Source organism: Diceros bicornis, chromosome 22 (genome assembly GCF_020826845.1).
Source record: "Diceros bicornis minor isolate mBicDic1 chromosome 22, mDicBic1.mat.cur, whole genome shotgun sequence".
Lineage (NCBI taxonomy): Eukaryota > Metazoa > Chordata > Mammalia > Perissodactyla > Rhinocerotidae > Diceros > Diceros bicornis.
In genome coordinates, this window is record NC_080761.1 from 566,600 (window position 1) to 580,650 (window position 14,051).

Sequence of the window (14,051 nt, forward strand, 5' to 3'; positions counted from 1 at the left end):
CCTATACAAACTTGTTCCTACATAGTAACTTGCAACTTTGAATGTGAATGTGCTTGCTTACAGCAACGTGCTATATGTTCTGAATGCCCGAATTGGGAATCTGTGTCAAAACTTTGTTAGGAATTATGTGATCCTTACTAGCTGGAAGTAAGGGAGATGGGGCATGAAGTTATTTCTAGGAGTTGGACACATACCAAGTTTAGCTCAGTTCTGGGCATCTTTGAAATTCCTATACAAACTTGTTCCTACATAGTAACTTGCAACTTTGAATGAGAATGTGCTTGCTTACAGCAACGTGCTATATGTTCTGAATGCCCGAATTGGGAATCTGTGTCAAAACTTTGTTAGGATTTATGTGATCCGTACTAGCTGGAAGTAAGGGAGATGGGGCATGAAGTTATTTCTTGGAGTTGGACACATACCAAGATTAGCTCAGTTCTGGGCATCTTTGAAATTCCTATACAAACTTGTTCCTACATAGTAACTTGCATCTTTGAATGAGAATGTGCTTGCTTACAGCAACGTGCTATATGTTCTGAATGCCCGAATTGGGAATCTGTGTCAAAACTTTGTTAGGAATTATGTGATCCTTACTAGCTGGAAGTAAGGGAGATGGGGCATGAAGTTATTTCTAGGAGTTGGACACATACCAAGTTTAGCTCAGTTCTGGGCATCTTTGAAATACATATACAATCTTGTTCCTACATAGTAACTTGCATCTTTGAATGAGAATCTGCTTGCCTACAGCAACGTGCTATATGTTCTGAATGCCCGAATTGGGAATCTGTGTCAAAACTTTGTTAGGAATTATGTGATCCTTACTAGCTGGAAGTAAGGGAGATGGGGCATGAAGTTATTTCTAGGAGTTGGACACATACCAAGTTTAGCTCAGTTCTGGGCATCTTTGAAATACCTATACAAACTTGTTCCTACATAGTAACTTGCAACTTTGAATGAGAATCTGCTTGCTTACAGCAACGTGCTATATGTTCTGAATGCCCGAATTGGGAATCTGTGTCAAAACTTTGTTAGGAATTATGTGATCCTTACTAGCTGGAAGTAAGGGAGATGGGGCATGAAGTTATTTCTTGGAGTTGGACACATACCAAGTTTAGCTCAGTTCTGGGCATCTTTGAAATACCTATACAAACTTGTTCCTACATAGTAACTTGCAACTTTGAATGAGAATGTGCTTGCTTGCAGCAACGTGCTATATGTTCTGAATGCCCGATTTGGGAATCTGTGTCAAAACTTTGTTAGGAATTATGTGATCCTTACTAGCTGGAAGTAAGGGAGATGGGGCATGAAGTTATTTCTAGGAGTTGGACACATACCAAGTTTAGCTCAGTTCTGGGCATCTTTGAAATACCTATACAATCTTGTTCCTACATAGTAACTTGCATCTTTGAATGAGAATCTGCTTGCCTACAGCAACGTGCTATATGTTCTGAATGCCCGAATTGGGAATCTGTGTCAAAACTTTGTTAGGAATTATGTGATCCTTACTAGCTGGAAGTAAGGGAGATGGGGCATGAAGTTATTTCTAGGAGTTGGACACATACCAAGTTTAGCTCAGTTCTGGGCATCTTTGAAATACCTATACAAACTTGTTCCTACATAGTAACTTGCATCTTTGAATGAGAATCTGCTTGCTTACAGCAACGTGCTATATGTTCTGAATGCCCGAATTGGGAATCTGTGTCAAAACTTTGTTAGGAATTATGTGATCCTTACTAGCTGGAAGTAAGGGAGATGGGGCATGAACTTATTTCTAGGAGTTGGACAGATACCAAGTTTAGCTCAGTTCTGGGCATCTTTGAAATACCTATACAAACTTGTTCCTACATAGTAACTTGCAACTTTGAATGAGAATCTGCTTGCTTACAGCAACGTGCTATATGTTCTGAATGCCCGAATTGGGAATCTGTGTCAAAACTTTGTTAGGAATTATGTGATCCTTACTAGCTGGAAGTAAGGGAGATGGGGCATGAAGTTATTTCTAGGAGTTGGACACATACCAAGTTTAGCTCAGTTCTGGGCATCTTTGAAATACCTATACAAACTTGTTCCTACATAGTAACTTGCAACTTTGAATGAGAATATGCCTGCTTACAGCAACGTGCTATACGTTCTGAATGACCGAATTGGGAATCTGTGTCAAAACTTTGTTAGGAATTATGTGATCCTTACTAGCTGTAAGTAAGGGAGATGGGGCATGAAGTTATTTCTAGGAGTTGGACACATACCAAGTTTAGCTCAGTTCTGGGCATCTTTGAAATACCTATACAAACTTGTTCCTCCATAGTAACTTGCAACTTTGAATGAGAATGTGCCTGCTTACAGCAACGTGCTATATGTTCTGAATGCCCGAATTGGGAATCTGTGTCAAAACTTTGTTAGGAATTATGTGATCCTTACTAGCTGGAAGTAAGGGAGATGGGGCATGAAGTTATTTCTTGGAGTTGGACACATACCAAGTTTAGCTCAGTTCTGGGCATCTTTGAAATACCTATACAAACTTGTTCCTACATAGTAACTTGCATCTTTGAATGAGAATGTGCCTGCTTACAGCAACGTGCTATATGTTCTGAATGCCCGAATTGGGAATCTGTGTCAAAACTTTGTTAGGAATTATGTGATCCTTACTAGCTGGAAGTAAGGGAGATGGGGCATGAAGTTATTTCTAGGAGTTGGACACATACCAAGTTTAGCTCAGTTCTGGGCATCTTTGAAATACCAATACAAACTTGTTCCTACATAGTAACTTGCATCTTTGAATGAGAATCTGCTTGCTTGCAGCAACGTGCTATATGTTCTGAATGCCCGAATTGGGAATCTGTGTCAAAACTTTGTTAGGAATTATGTGATCAATACTAGCTGGAAGTAAGGCAGAGGGCGCATGAAGTTATTTCTAGGAGTTGGACACATACCAAGTTTAGCTCAGTTCTGGGCATCTTTGAAATACCTATACAAACTTGTTCCTACATAGTAACTTGCATCTTTGAATGAGAATCTGCTTGCTTACAGCAACGTGCTATATGTTCTGAATGCCCGAATTGGGAATCTGTGTCAAAACTTTGTTAGGAATTATGTGATCCTTACTAGCTGGAAGTAAGGGAGATGGGGCATGAAGTTATTTCTAGGAGTTGGACACATACCAAGTTTAGCTCAGTTCTGGGCATCTTTGAAATACCTATACAAACTTGTTCCTACATAGTAACTTGCAACTTTGAATGAAAATCTGCTTGCTTACAGCAACGTGCTATATGTTCTGAATGCCCGAATTGGGAATCTGTGTCAAAATTTTGTTAGGAATTATGTGATCCTTACTAGCTGGAAGTAAGGGAGATGGGGCATGAAGTTATTTCTAGGAGTTGGACACATACCAAGTTTAGCTCAGTTCTGGGCATCTTTGAAATACCTATACAAACTTGTTCCTACATAGTAACTTGCAACTTTGAATGAGAATGTGCTTGCTTACAGCAACGTGCTATATGTTCTGAATGCCCGAATTGGGAATCTGTGTCAAAACTTTGTTAGGAATTATGTGATCCTTACTAGCTGGAAGTAAGGGAGATGGGGCATGAAGTTATTTCTAGGAGTTGGACACATACCAAGTTTAGCTCAGTTCTGGGCATCTTTGAAATTCCTATACAAACTTGTTCCTACATAGTAACTTGCAACTTTGAATGAGAATGTGCTTGCTTACAGCAACGTGCTATATGTTCTGAATGCCCGAATTGGGAATCTGTGTCAAAACTTTGTTAGGAATTATGTGATCCTTACTAGCTGGAAGTAAGGGAGATGGGACATGAAGTTATTTCTTGGAGTTGGAGCCATACCAAGTTTAGCTCAGTTCTGGGCATCTTTGAAATACCTATACAAACTTGTTCCTACATAGTAACTTGCAACTTTGAATGAGAATGTGCTTGCTTGCAGCAACGTGCTATATGTTCTGAATGCCCGATTTGGGAATCTGTGTCAAAACTTTGTTAGGAATTATGTGATCCTTACTAGCTGGAAGTAAGGGAGATGGGGCATGAAGTTATTTCTAGGAGTTGGACACATACCAAGTTTAGCTCAGTTCTGGGCATCTTTGAAATACCTATACAATCTTGTTCCTACATAGTAACTTGCATCTTTGAATGAGAATCTGCTTGCCTACAGCAACGTGCTATATGTTCTGAATGCCCGAATTGGGAATCTGTGTCAAAACTTTGTTAGGAATTATGTGATCCTTACTAGCTGGAAGTAAGGGAGATGGGGCATGAAGTTATTTCTAGGAGTTGGACACATACCAAGTTTAGCTCAGTTCTGGGCATCTTTGAAATACCTATACAAACTTGTTCCTACATAGTAACTTGCATCTTTGAATGAGAATCTGCTTGCTTACAGCAACGTGCTATATGTTCTGAATGCCCGAATTGGGAATCTGTGTCAAAACTTTGTTAGGAATTATGTGATCCTTACTAGCTGGAAGTAAGGGAGATGGGGCATGAACTTATTTCTAGGAGTTGGACAGATACCAAGTTTAGCTCAGTTCTGGGCATCTTTGAAATACCTATACAAACTTGTTCCTACATAGTAACTTGCAACTTTGAATGAGAATCTGCTTGCTTACAGCAACGTGCTATATGTTCTGAATGCCCGAATTGGGAATCTGTGTCAAAACTTTGTTAGGAATTATGTGATCCTTACTAGCTGGAAGTAAGTGAGATGGGGCATGAAGTTATTTCTAGGAGTTGGACACATACCAAGTTTAGCTCAGTTCTGGGCATCTTTGAAATACCTATACAAACTTGTTCCTACATAGTAACTTGCAACTTTGAATGAGAATGTGCCTGCTTACAGCAACGTGCTATACGTTCTGAATGACCGAATTGGGAATCTGTGTCAAAACTTTGTTAGGAATTATGTGATCCTTACTAGCTGGAAGTAAGGGAGATGGGGCATGAAGTTATTTCTAGGAGTTGGACACATACCAAGTTTAGCTCAGTTCTGGGCATCTTTGAAATACCTATACAAACTTGTTCCTACATAGTAACTTGCAACTTTGAATGAGAATGTGCCTGCTTACAGCAACGTGCTATATGTTCTGAATGCCCGAATTGGGAATCTGTGTCAAAACTTTGTTAGGAATTATGTGATCCTTACTAGCTGGAAGTAAGGGAGATGGGGCATGAAGTTATTTCTTGGAGTTGGACACATACCAAGTTTAGCTCAGTTCTGGGCATCTTTGAAATACCTATACAAACTTGTTCCTACATAGTAACTTGCATCTTTGAATGAGAATCTGCTTGCTTACAGCAACGTGCTATATGTTCTGAATGCCCGAATTGGCAATCTGTGTCAAAACTTTGTTAGGAATTATGTGATCCTTACTAGCTGGAAGTAAGGGAGATGGGGCATGAAGTTATTTCTAGGAGTTGGACACATACCAAGTTTAGCTCAGTTCTGGGCATCTTTGAAATACCTATACAAACTTGTTCCTACATAGTAACTTGCATCTTTGAATGAGAATCTGCTTGCTTGCAGCAACGTGCTATATGTTCTTAATGCCCGAATTGGGAATCTGTGTCAAAACTTTGTTAGGAATTATGTGATCCTTACTAGCTGGAAGTAAGGCAGAGGGGGCATGAAGTTATTTCTAGGAGTTGGACACATACCAAGTTTAGCTCAGTTCTGGGCATCTGTGAAATACCTATACAATCTTGTTCCTACATAGTAACTTGCAACTTTGAATGAAAATCTGCTTGCTTACAGCAACGTGCTATATTTTCTGAATGCCCGAATTGGGAATCTGTGTCAAAACTTTGTTAGGAATGATGTGATCCTTACTAGCTGGAAGTAAGGGAGATGGGGCATGAAGTTATTTCTAGGAGTTGGACACATACCAAGTTTAGCTCAGTTCTGGGCATCTTTGAAATACCTATACAAACTTGTTCCTACATAGTAACTTGCAACTTTGAATGAGAATGTGCTTGCTTACAGCAACGTGCTATATGTTCTGAATGCCCGATTTGGGAATCTGTGTCAAAACTTTGTTAGGAATTATGTGATCCTTACTAGCTGGAAGTAAGGGAGATGGGGCATGAAGTTATTTCTAGGAGTTGGACACATACCAAGTTTAGCTCAGTTCTGGGCATCTTTGAAATTCCTATACAAACTTGTCCCTACATAGTAACTTGCAACTTTGAATGAGAATGTGCTTGCTTACAGCAACGTGCTATATGTTCTGAATGCCCGAATTGGGAATCTGTGTCAAAACTTTGTTAGGATTTATGTGATCCGTACTAGCTGGAAGTAAGGGAGATGGGGCATGAAGTTATTTCTTGGAGTTGGACACATACCAAGTTTAGCTCAGTTCTGGGCATCTTTGAAATTCCTATACAAACTTGTTCCTACATAGTAACTTGCATCTTTGAATGAGAATGTGCTTGCTTACAGCAACGTGCTATATGTTCTGAATGCCCGAATTGGCAATCTGTGTCAAAACTTTGTTAGGAATTATGTGATCCTTACTAGCTGGAAGTAAGGGAGATGGGGCATGAAGTTATTTCTAGGAGTTGGACACATACCAAGTTTAGCTCAGTTCTGGGCATCTTTGAAATACATATACAATCTTGTTCCTACATAGTAACTTGCATCTTTGAATGAGAATCTGCTTGCCTACAGCAACGTGCTATATGTTCTGAATGCCCGAATTGGGAATCTGTGTCAAAACTTTGTTAGGAATTATGTGATCCTTACTAGCTGGAAGTAAGGGAGATGAGGCATGAAGTTATTTCTAGGAGTTGGACACATACCAAGTTTAGCTCAGTTCTGGGCATCTTTGAAATACCTATACAAACTTGTTCCTACATAGTAACTTGCATCTTTGAATGAGAATCTGCTTGCCTACAGCAACGTGCTATATGTTCTGAATGCCCGAATTGGGAATCTGTGTCAAAACTTTGTTAGGAATTATGTGATCCTTACTAGCTGGAAGTAAGGGAGATGGGGCATGAAGTTATTTCTAGGAGTTGGACACATACCAAGTTTAGCTCAGTTCTGGGCATCTTTGAAATACCTATACAAACTTGTTCCTACATAGTAACTTGCAACTTTGAATGAGAATCTGCTTGCTTACAGCAACATGCTATATGTTCTGAATGCCCGAATTGGGAATCTGTGTCAAAACTTTGTTAGGAATTATGTGATCCTTACTAGCTGGAAGTAAGGGAGATGGGGCATGAAGTTATTTCTTGGAGTTGGACACATACCAAGTTTAGCTCAGTTCTGGGCATCTTTGAAATACCTATACAAACTTGTTCCTACATAGTAACTTGCAACTTTGAATGAGAATGTGCTTGCTTACAGCAACGTGCTATATGTTCTGAATGCCCGAATTGGGAATCTGTGTCAAAACTTTGTTAGGAATTATGTGATCCTTACTAGCTGGAAGTAAGTGAGATGGGGCATGAAGTTATTTCTAGGAGTTGGACACATACCAAGTTTAGCTCAGTTCTGGGCATCTTTGAAATACCTATACAAACTTGTTCCTACATAGTAACTTGCAACTTTGAATGAGAATGTGCTTGCTTACAGCAACGTGCTATATGTTCTGAATGCCCGAATTGGGAATCTGTGTCAAAACTTTGTTAGGAATTATGTGATCCTTACTAGCTGGAAGTAAGGGAGATGGGACATGAAGTTATTTCTTGGAGTTGGAGCCATACCAAGTTTAGCTCAGTTCTGGGTATCTTTGAAATTCCTATACAAACTTGTTCCTACATAGTAACTTGCAACTTTGAATGAGAATGTGCTTGCTTGCAGCAACGTGCTATATGTTCTGAATGCCCGATTTGGGAATCTGTGTCAAAACTTTGTTAGGAATTATGTGATCCTTACTAGCTGGAAGTAAGGGAGATGGGGCATGAAGTTATTTCTAGGAGTTGGACACATACCAAGTTTAGCTCAGTTCTGGGCATCTTTGAAATACATATACAATCTTGTTCCTACATAGTAACTTGCATCTTTGAATGAGAATCTGCTTGCCTACAGCAACGTGCTATATGTTCTGAATGCCCGAATTGGGAATCTGTGTCAAAACTTTGTTAGGAATTATGTGATCCTTACTAGCTGGAAGTAAGGGAGATGGGGCATGAAGTTATTTCTAGGAGTTGGACACATACCAAGTTTAGCTCAGTTCTGGGCATCTTTGAAATACCTATACAAACTTGTTCCTACATAGTAACTTGCAACTTTGAATGAGAATCTGCTTGCTTACAGCAACGTGCTATATGTTCTGAATGCCCGAATTGGGAATCTGTGTCAAAACTTTGTTAGGAATTATGTGATCCTTACTAGCTGGAAGTAAGGGAGATGGGGCTTGAAGTTATTTCTAGGAGTTGGACACATACCAAGTTTAGCTCAGTTCTGGGCATCTTTGAAATACCTATACAAACTTGTTCCTACATAGTAACTTGCAACTTTGAATGAGAATGTGCCTGCTTACAGCAACGTGCTATATGTTCTGAATGCCCGAATTGGGAATCTGTGTCAAAACTTTGTTAGGAATTATGTGATCCTTACTAGCTGGAAGTAAGGGAGATGGGGCATGAAGTTATTTCTTGGAGTTGGACACATACCAAGTTTAGCTCAGTTCTGGGCATCTTTGAAATACCTATACAAACTTGTTCCTACATAGTAACTTGCATCTTTGAATGAGAATCTGCTTGCTTACAGCAACGTGCTATATGTTCTGAATGCCCGAATTGGCAATCTGTGTCAAAACTTTGTTAGGAATTATGTGATCCTTACTAGCTGGAAGTAAGGGAGATGGGGCATGAAGTTATTTCTAGGAGTTGGACACATACCAAGTTTAGCTCAGTTCTGGGCATCTTTGAAATACCTATACAAACTTGTTCCTACATAGTAACTTGCATCTTTGAATGAGAATCTGCTTGCTTGCAGCAACGTGCTATATGTTCTGAATGCCCGAATTGGGAATCTGTGTCAAAACTTTGTTAGGAATTATGTGATCCTTACTAGCTGGAAGTAAGGCAGAGGGGGCATGAAGTTATTTCTAGGAGTTGGACACATACCAAGTTTAGCTCAGTTCTGGGCATCTGTGAAATACCTATACAATCTTGTTCCTACATAGTAACTTGCAACTTTGAATGAAAATCTGCTTGCTTACAGCAACGTGCTATATGTTCTGAATGCCCGAATTGGGAATCTGTGTCAAAACTTTGTTAGGAATTATGTGATCCTTACTAGCTGGAAGTAAGGGAGATGGGGCATGAAGTTATTTCTAGGAGTTGGACACATACCAAGTTTAGCTCAGTTCTGGGCATCTTTGAAATACCTATACAAACTTGTTCCTACATAGTAACTTGCAACTTTGAATGAGAATGTGCTTGCTTACAGCAACGTGCTATATGTTCTGAATGCCCGAATTGGGAATCTGTGTCAAAACTTTGTTAGGAATTATGTGATCCTTACTAGCTGGAAGTAAGGGAGATGGGGCATGAAGTTATTTCTAGGAGTTGGACACATACCAAGTTTAGCTCAGTTCTGGGCATCTTTGAAATTCCTATACAAACTTGTTCCTACATAGTAACCTGCAACTTTGAATGAGAATGTGCTTGCTTACAGCAACGTGCTATATGTTCTGAATGCCCGAATTGGGAATCTGTGTCAAAACTTTGTTAGGATTTATGTGATCCGTACTAGCTGGAAGTAAGGGAGATGGGGCATGAAGTTATTTCTTGGAGTTGGACACATACCAAGTTTAGCTCAGTTCTGGGCATCTTTGAAATTCCTATACAAACTTGTTCCTACATAGTAACTTGCATCTTTGAATGAGAATGTGCTTGCTTACAGCAACGTGCTATATGTTCTGAATGCCCGAATTGGCAATCTGTGTCAAAACTTTGTTAGGAATTATGTGATCCTTACTAGCTGGAAGTAAGGGAGATGGGGCATGAAGTTATTTCTAGGAGTTGGACACATACCAAGTTTAGCTCAGTTCTGGGCATCTTTGAAATACCTATACAAACTTGTTCCTACATAGTAACTTGCATCTTTGAATGAGAATCTGCTTGCCTACAGCAACGTGCTATATGTTCTGAATGCCCGAATTGGGAATCTGTGTCAAAACTTTGTTAGGAATTATGTGATCCTTACTAGCTGGAAGTAAGGGAGATGGGGCTTGAAGTTATTTCTAGGAGTTGGACACATACCAAGTTTAGCTCAGTTCTGGGCATCTTTGAAATACCTATACAAACTTGTTCCTACATAGTAACTTGCAACTTTGAATGAGAATCTGCTTGCTTACAGCAACGTGCTATATGTTCTGAATGCCCGAATTGGGAATCTGTGTCAAAACTTTGTTAGGAATTATGTGATCCTTACTAGCTGGCAGTAAGGGAGATGGGGCTTGAAGTTATTTCTAGGAGTTGGACACATACCAAGTTTAGCTCAGTTCTGGGCATCTTTGAAATACCTATACAAACTTGTTCCTACATAGTAACTTGCAACTTTGAATGAGAATGTGCCTGCTTACAGCAACGTGCTATATGTTCTGAATGCCCGAATTGGGAATCTGTGTCAAAACTTTGTTAGGAATTATGTGATCCTTACTAGCTGGAAGTAAGGGAGATGGGGCATGAAGTTATTTCTTGGAGTTGGACACATACCAAGTTTAGCTCAGTTCTGGGCATCTTTGAAATACCTATACAAACTTGTTCCTACATAGTAACTTGCATCTTTGAATGAGAATCTGCTTGCTTACAGCAACGTGCTATATGTTCTGAATGCCCGAATTGGCAATCTGTGTCAAAACTTTGTTAGGAATTATGTGATCCTTACTAGCTGGAAGTAAGGGAGATGGGGCATGAAGTTATTTCTAGGAGTTGGACACATACCAAGTTTAGCTCAGTTCTGGGCATCTTTGAAATACCTATACAAACTTGTTCCTACATAGTAACTTGCATCTTTGAATGAGAATCTGCTTGCTTGCAGCAACGTGCTATATGTTCTTAATGCCCGAATTGGGAATCTGTGTCAAAACTTTGTTAGGAATTATGTGATCCTTACTAGCTGGAAGTAAGGCAGAGGGGGCATGAAGTTATTTCTAGGAGTTGGACACATACCAAGTTTAGCTCAGTTCTGGGCATCTGTGAAATACCTATACAATCTTGTTCCTACATAGTAACTTGCAACTTTGAATGAAAATCTGCTTGCTTACAGCAACGTGCTATATGTTCTGAATGCCCGAATTGGGAATCTGTGTCAAAACTTTGTTAGGAATTATGTGATCCTTACTAGCTGGAAGTAAGGGAGATGGGGCATGAAGTTATTTCTAGGAGTTGGACACATACCAAGTTTAGCTCAGTTCTGGGCATCTTTGAAATACCTATACAAACTTGTTCCTACATAGTAACTTGCAACTTTGAATGAGAATGTGCTTGCTTACAGCAACGTGCTATATGTTCTGAATGCCCGAATTGGGAATCTGTGTCAAAACTTTGTTAGGAATTATGTGATCCTTACTAGCTGGAAGTAAGGGAGATGGGGCATGAAGTTATTTCTAGGAGTTGGACACATACCAAGTTTAGCTCAGTTCTGGGCATCTTTGAAATTCCTATACAAACTTGTTCCTACATAGTAACTTGCAACTTTGAATGAGAATGTGCTTGCTTACAGCAACGTGCTATATGTTCTGAATGCCCGAATTGGGAATCTGTGTCAAAACTTTGTTAGGATTTATGTGATCCGTACTAGCTGGAAGTAAGGGAGATGGGGCATGAAGTTATTTCTTGGAGTTGGACACATACCAAGTTTAGCTCAGTTCTGGGCATCTTTGAAATTCCTATACAAACTTGTTCCTACATAGTAACTTGCATCTTTGAATGAGAATGTGCTTGCTTACAGCAACGTGCTATATGTTCTGAATGCCCGAATTGGCAATCTGTGTCAAAACTTTGTTAGGAATTATGTGATCCTTACTAGCTGGAAGTAAGGGAGATGGGGCATGAAGTTATTTCTAGGAGTTGGACACATACCAAGTTTAGCTCAGTTCTGGGCATCTTTGAAATACCTATACAAACTTTTTCCTACCCAGTAACTTGCAACTTTGAATGAAACTGTGCTTGCTTACAGCAACGTGCTGTATGTTCTGAATGCCCGAATTGGGAATCTGTGTCAAAACTTTTTTAGGAATTATGTGATCCTTACTAGCTGGAAGTAAGGGAGATGGGGCATGAAGTTATTTCTAGGAGTTGGACACATACCAAGTTTAGCTCAGTTCTGGGCATCTTTGAAATACCTATACAAACTTGTTCCTTCCTAGTAAGTTGCATCTTTGAATGACAATCTGCTTGCTTACAGCAACGTGCTATATGTTCTGAATGCCTGAATTGGGAATCTGTGTCAAAACTTTGTTAGGAATTATGTGATCCTTACTAGCTGGAAGTAAGGAAGATGGGGCATGAAGTTATTTCTAGGAGTTGGACACATACCAAGTTTAGCTCAGTTCTGGGCATCTTTGAAATACCTATACAAACTTGTTCCTACATAGTAACTTGCAACTTTGAATGAAAATGTGCTTGCTTACAGCAACGTGCTATATGTTCTGAATGCCCGAATTGGGAATCTGTGTCAAAACTTTGTTAGGAATTATGTGATCCTTACCAGCTGGAAGTAAGGGAGATGGGGCATGAAGTTATTTCTAGGAGTTGGACACATACCAAGTTTAGCTCAGTTCTGGGCATCTTTGAAATACCTATACAAACTTGTTCCTACATAGTAACTTGCAACTTTGAATGAGAATGTGCTTGCTTACAGCAACGTGCTATATGTTCTGAATGCCCGAATTGGGAATCTGTGTCAAAACTTTGTTAGGAATTATGTGATCCTTACTAGCTGGAAGTAAGGGAGATGGGGCATGAAATTATTTCTAGGAGTTGGACACATACCAAGTTTAGCTCAGTTCTGGGCATCTTTGAAATACCTATACAAACTTGTTCCTACATAGTAACTTGCAACTTTGAATGAGAATGTGCTTGCTTACAGCAACGTGCTATATGTTCTGAATGCCCGAATTGGGAATCTGTGTCAAAACTTTGTTAGGAATTATGTGATCCTTACTAGCTGGAAGTAAGGGAGATGGGGCATGAAGTTATTTCTAGGAGTTGGACACATACCAAGTTTAGCTCAGTTCTGGGCATCTTTGAAATTCCTATACAAACTTGTTCCTACATAGTAACTTGCAACTTTGAATGAGAATGTGCTTGCTTACAGCAACGTGCTATATGTTCTGAATGCCCGAATTGGGAATCTGTGTCAAAACTTTGTTAGGATTTATGTGATCCGTACTAGCTGGAAGTAAGGGAGATGGGGCATGAAGTTATTTCTTGGAGTTGGACACATACCAAGTTTAGCTCAGTTCTGGGCATCTTTGAAATTCCTATACAAACTTGTTCCTACATAGTAACTTGCATCTTTGAATGAGAATGTGCTTGCTTACAGCAACGTGCTATATGTTCTGAATGCCCGAATTGGCAATCTGTGTCAAAACTTTGTTAGGAATTATGTGATCCTTACTAGCTGGAAGTAAGGGAGATGGGGCATGAAGTTATTTCTAGGAGTTGGACACATACCAAGTTTAGCTCAGTTCTGGGCATCTTTGAAATACCTATACAAACTTTTTCCTACCCAGTAACTTGCAACTTTGAATGAAACTGTGCTTGCTTACAGCAACGTGCTGTATGTTCTGAATGCCCGAATTGGGAATCTGTGTCAAAACTTTTTTAGGAATTATGTGATCCTTACTAGCTGGAAGTAAGGGAGATGGGGCATGAAGTTATTTCTAGGAGTTGGACACATACCAAGTTTAGCTCAGTTCTGGGCATCTTTGAAATACCTATACAAACTTGTTCCTTCCTAGTAAGTTGCATCTTTGAATGAGAATCTGCTTGCTTACAGCAACGTGCTATATGTTCTGAATGCCTGAATTGGGAATCTGTGTCAAAACTTTGTTAGGAATTATGTGATCCTTACTAGCT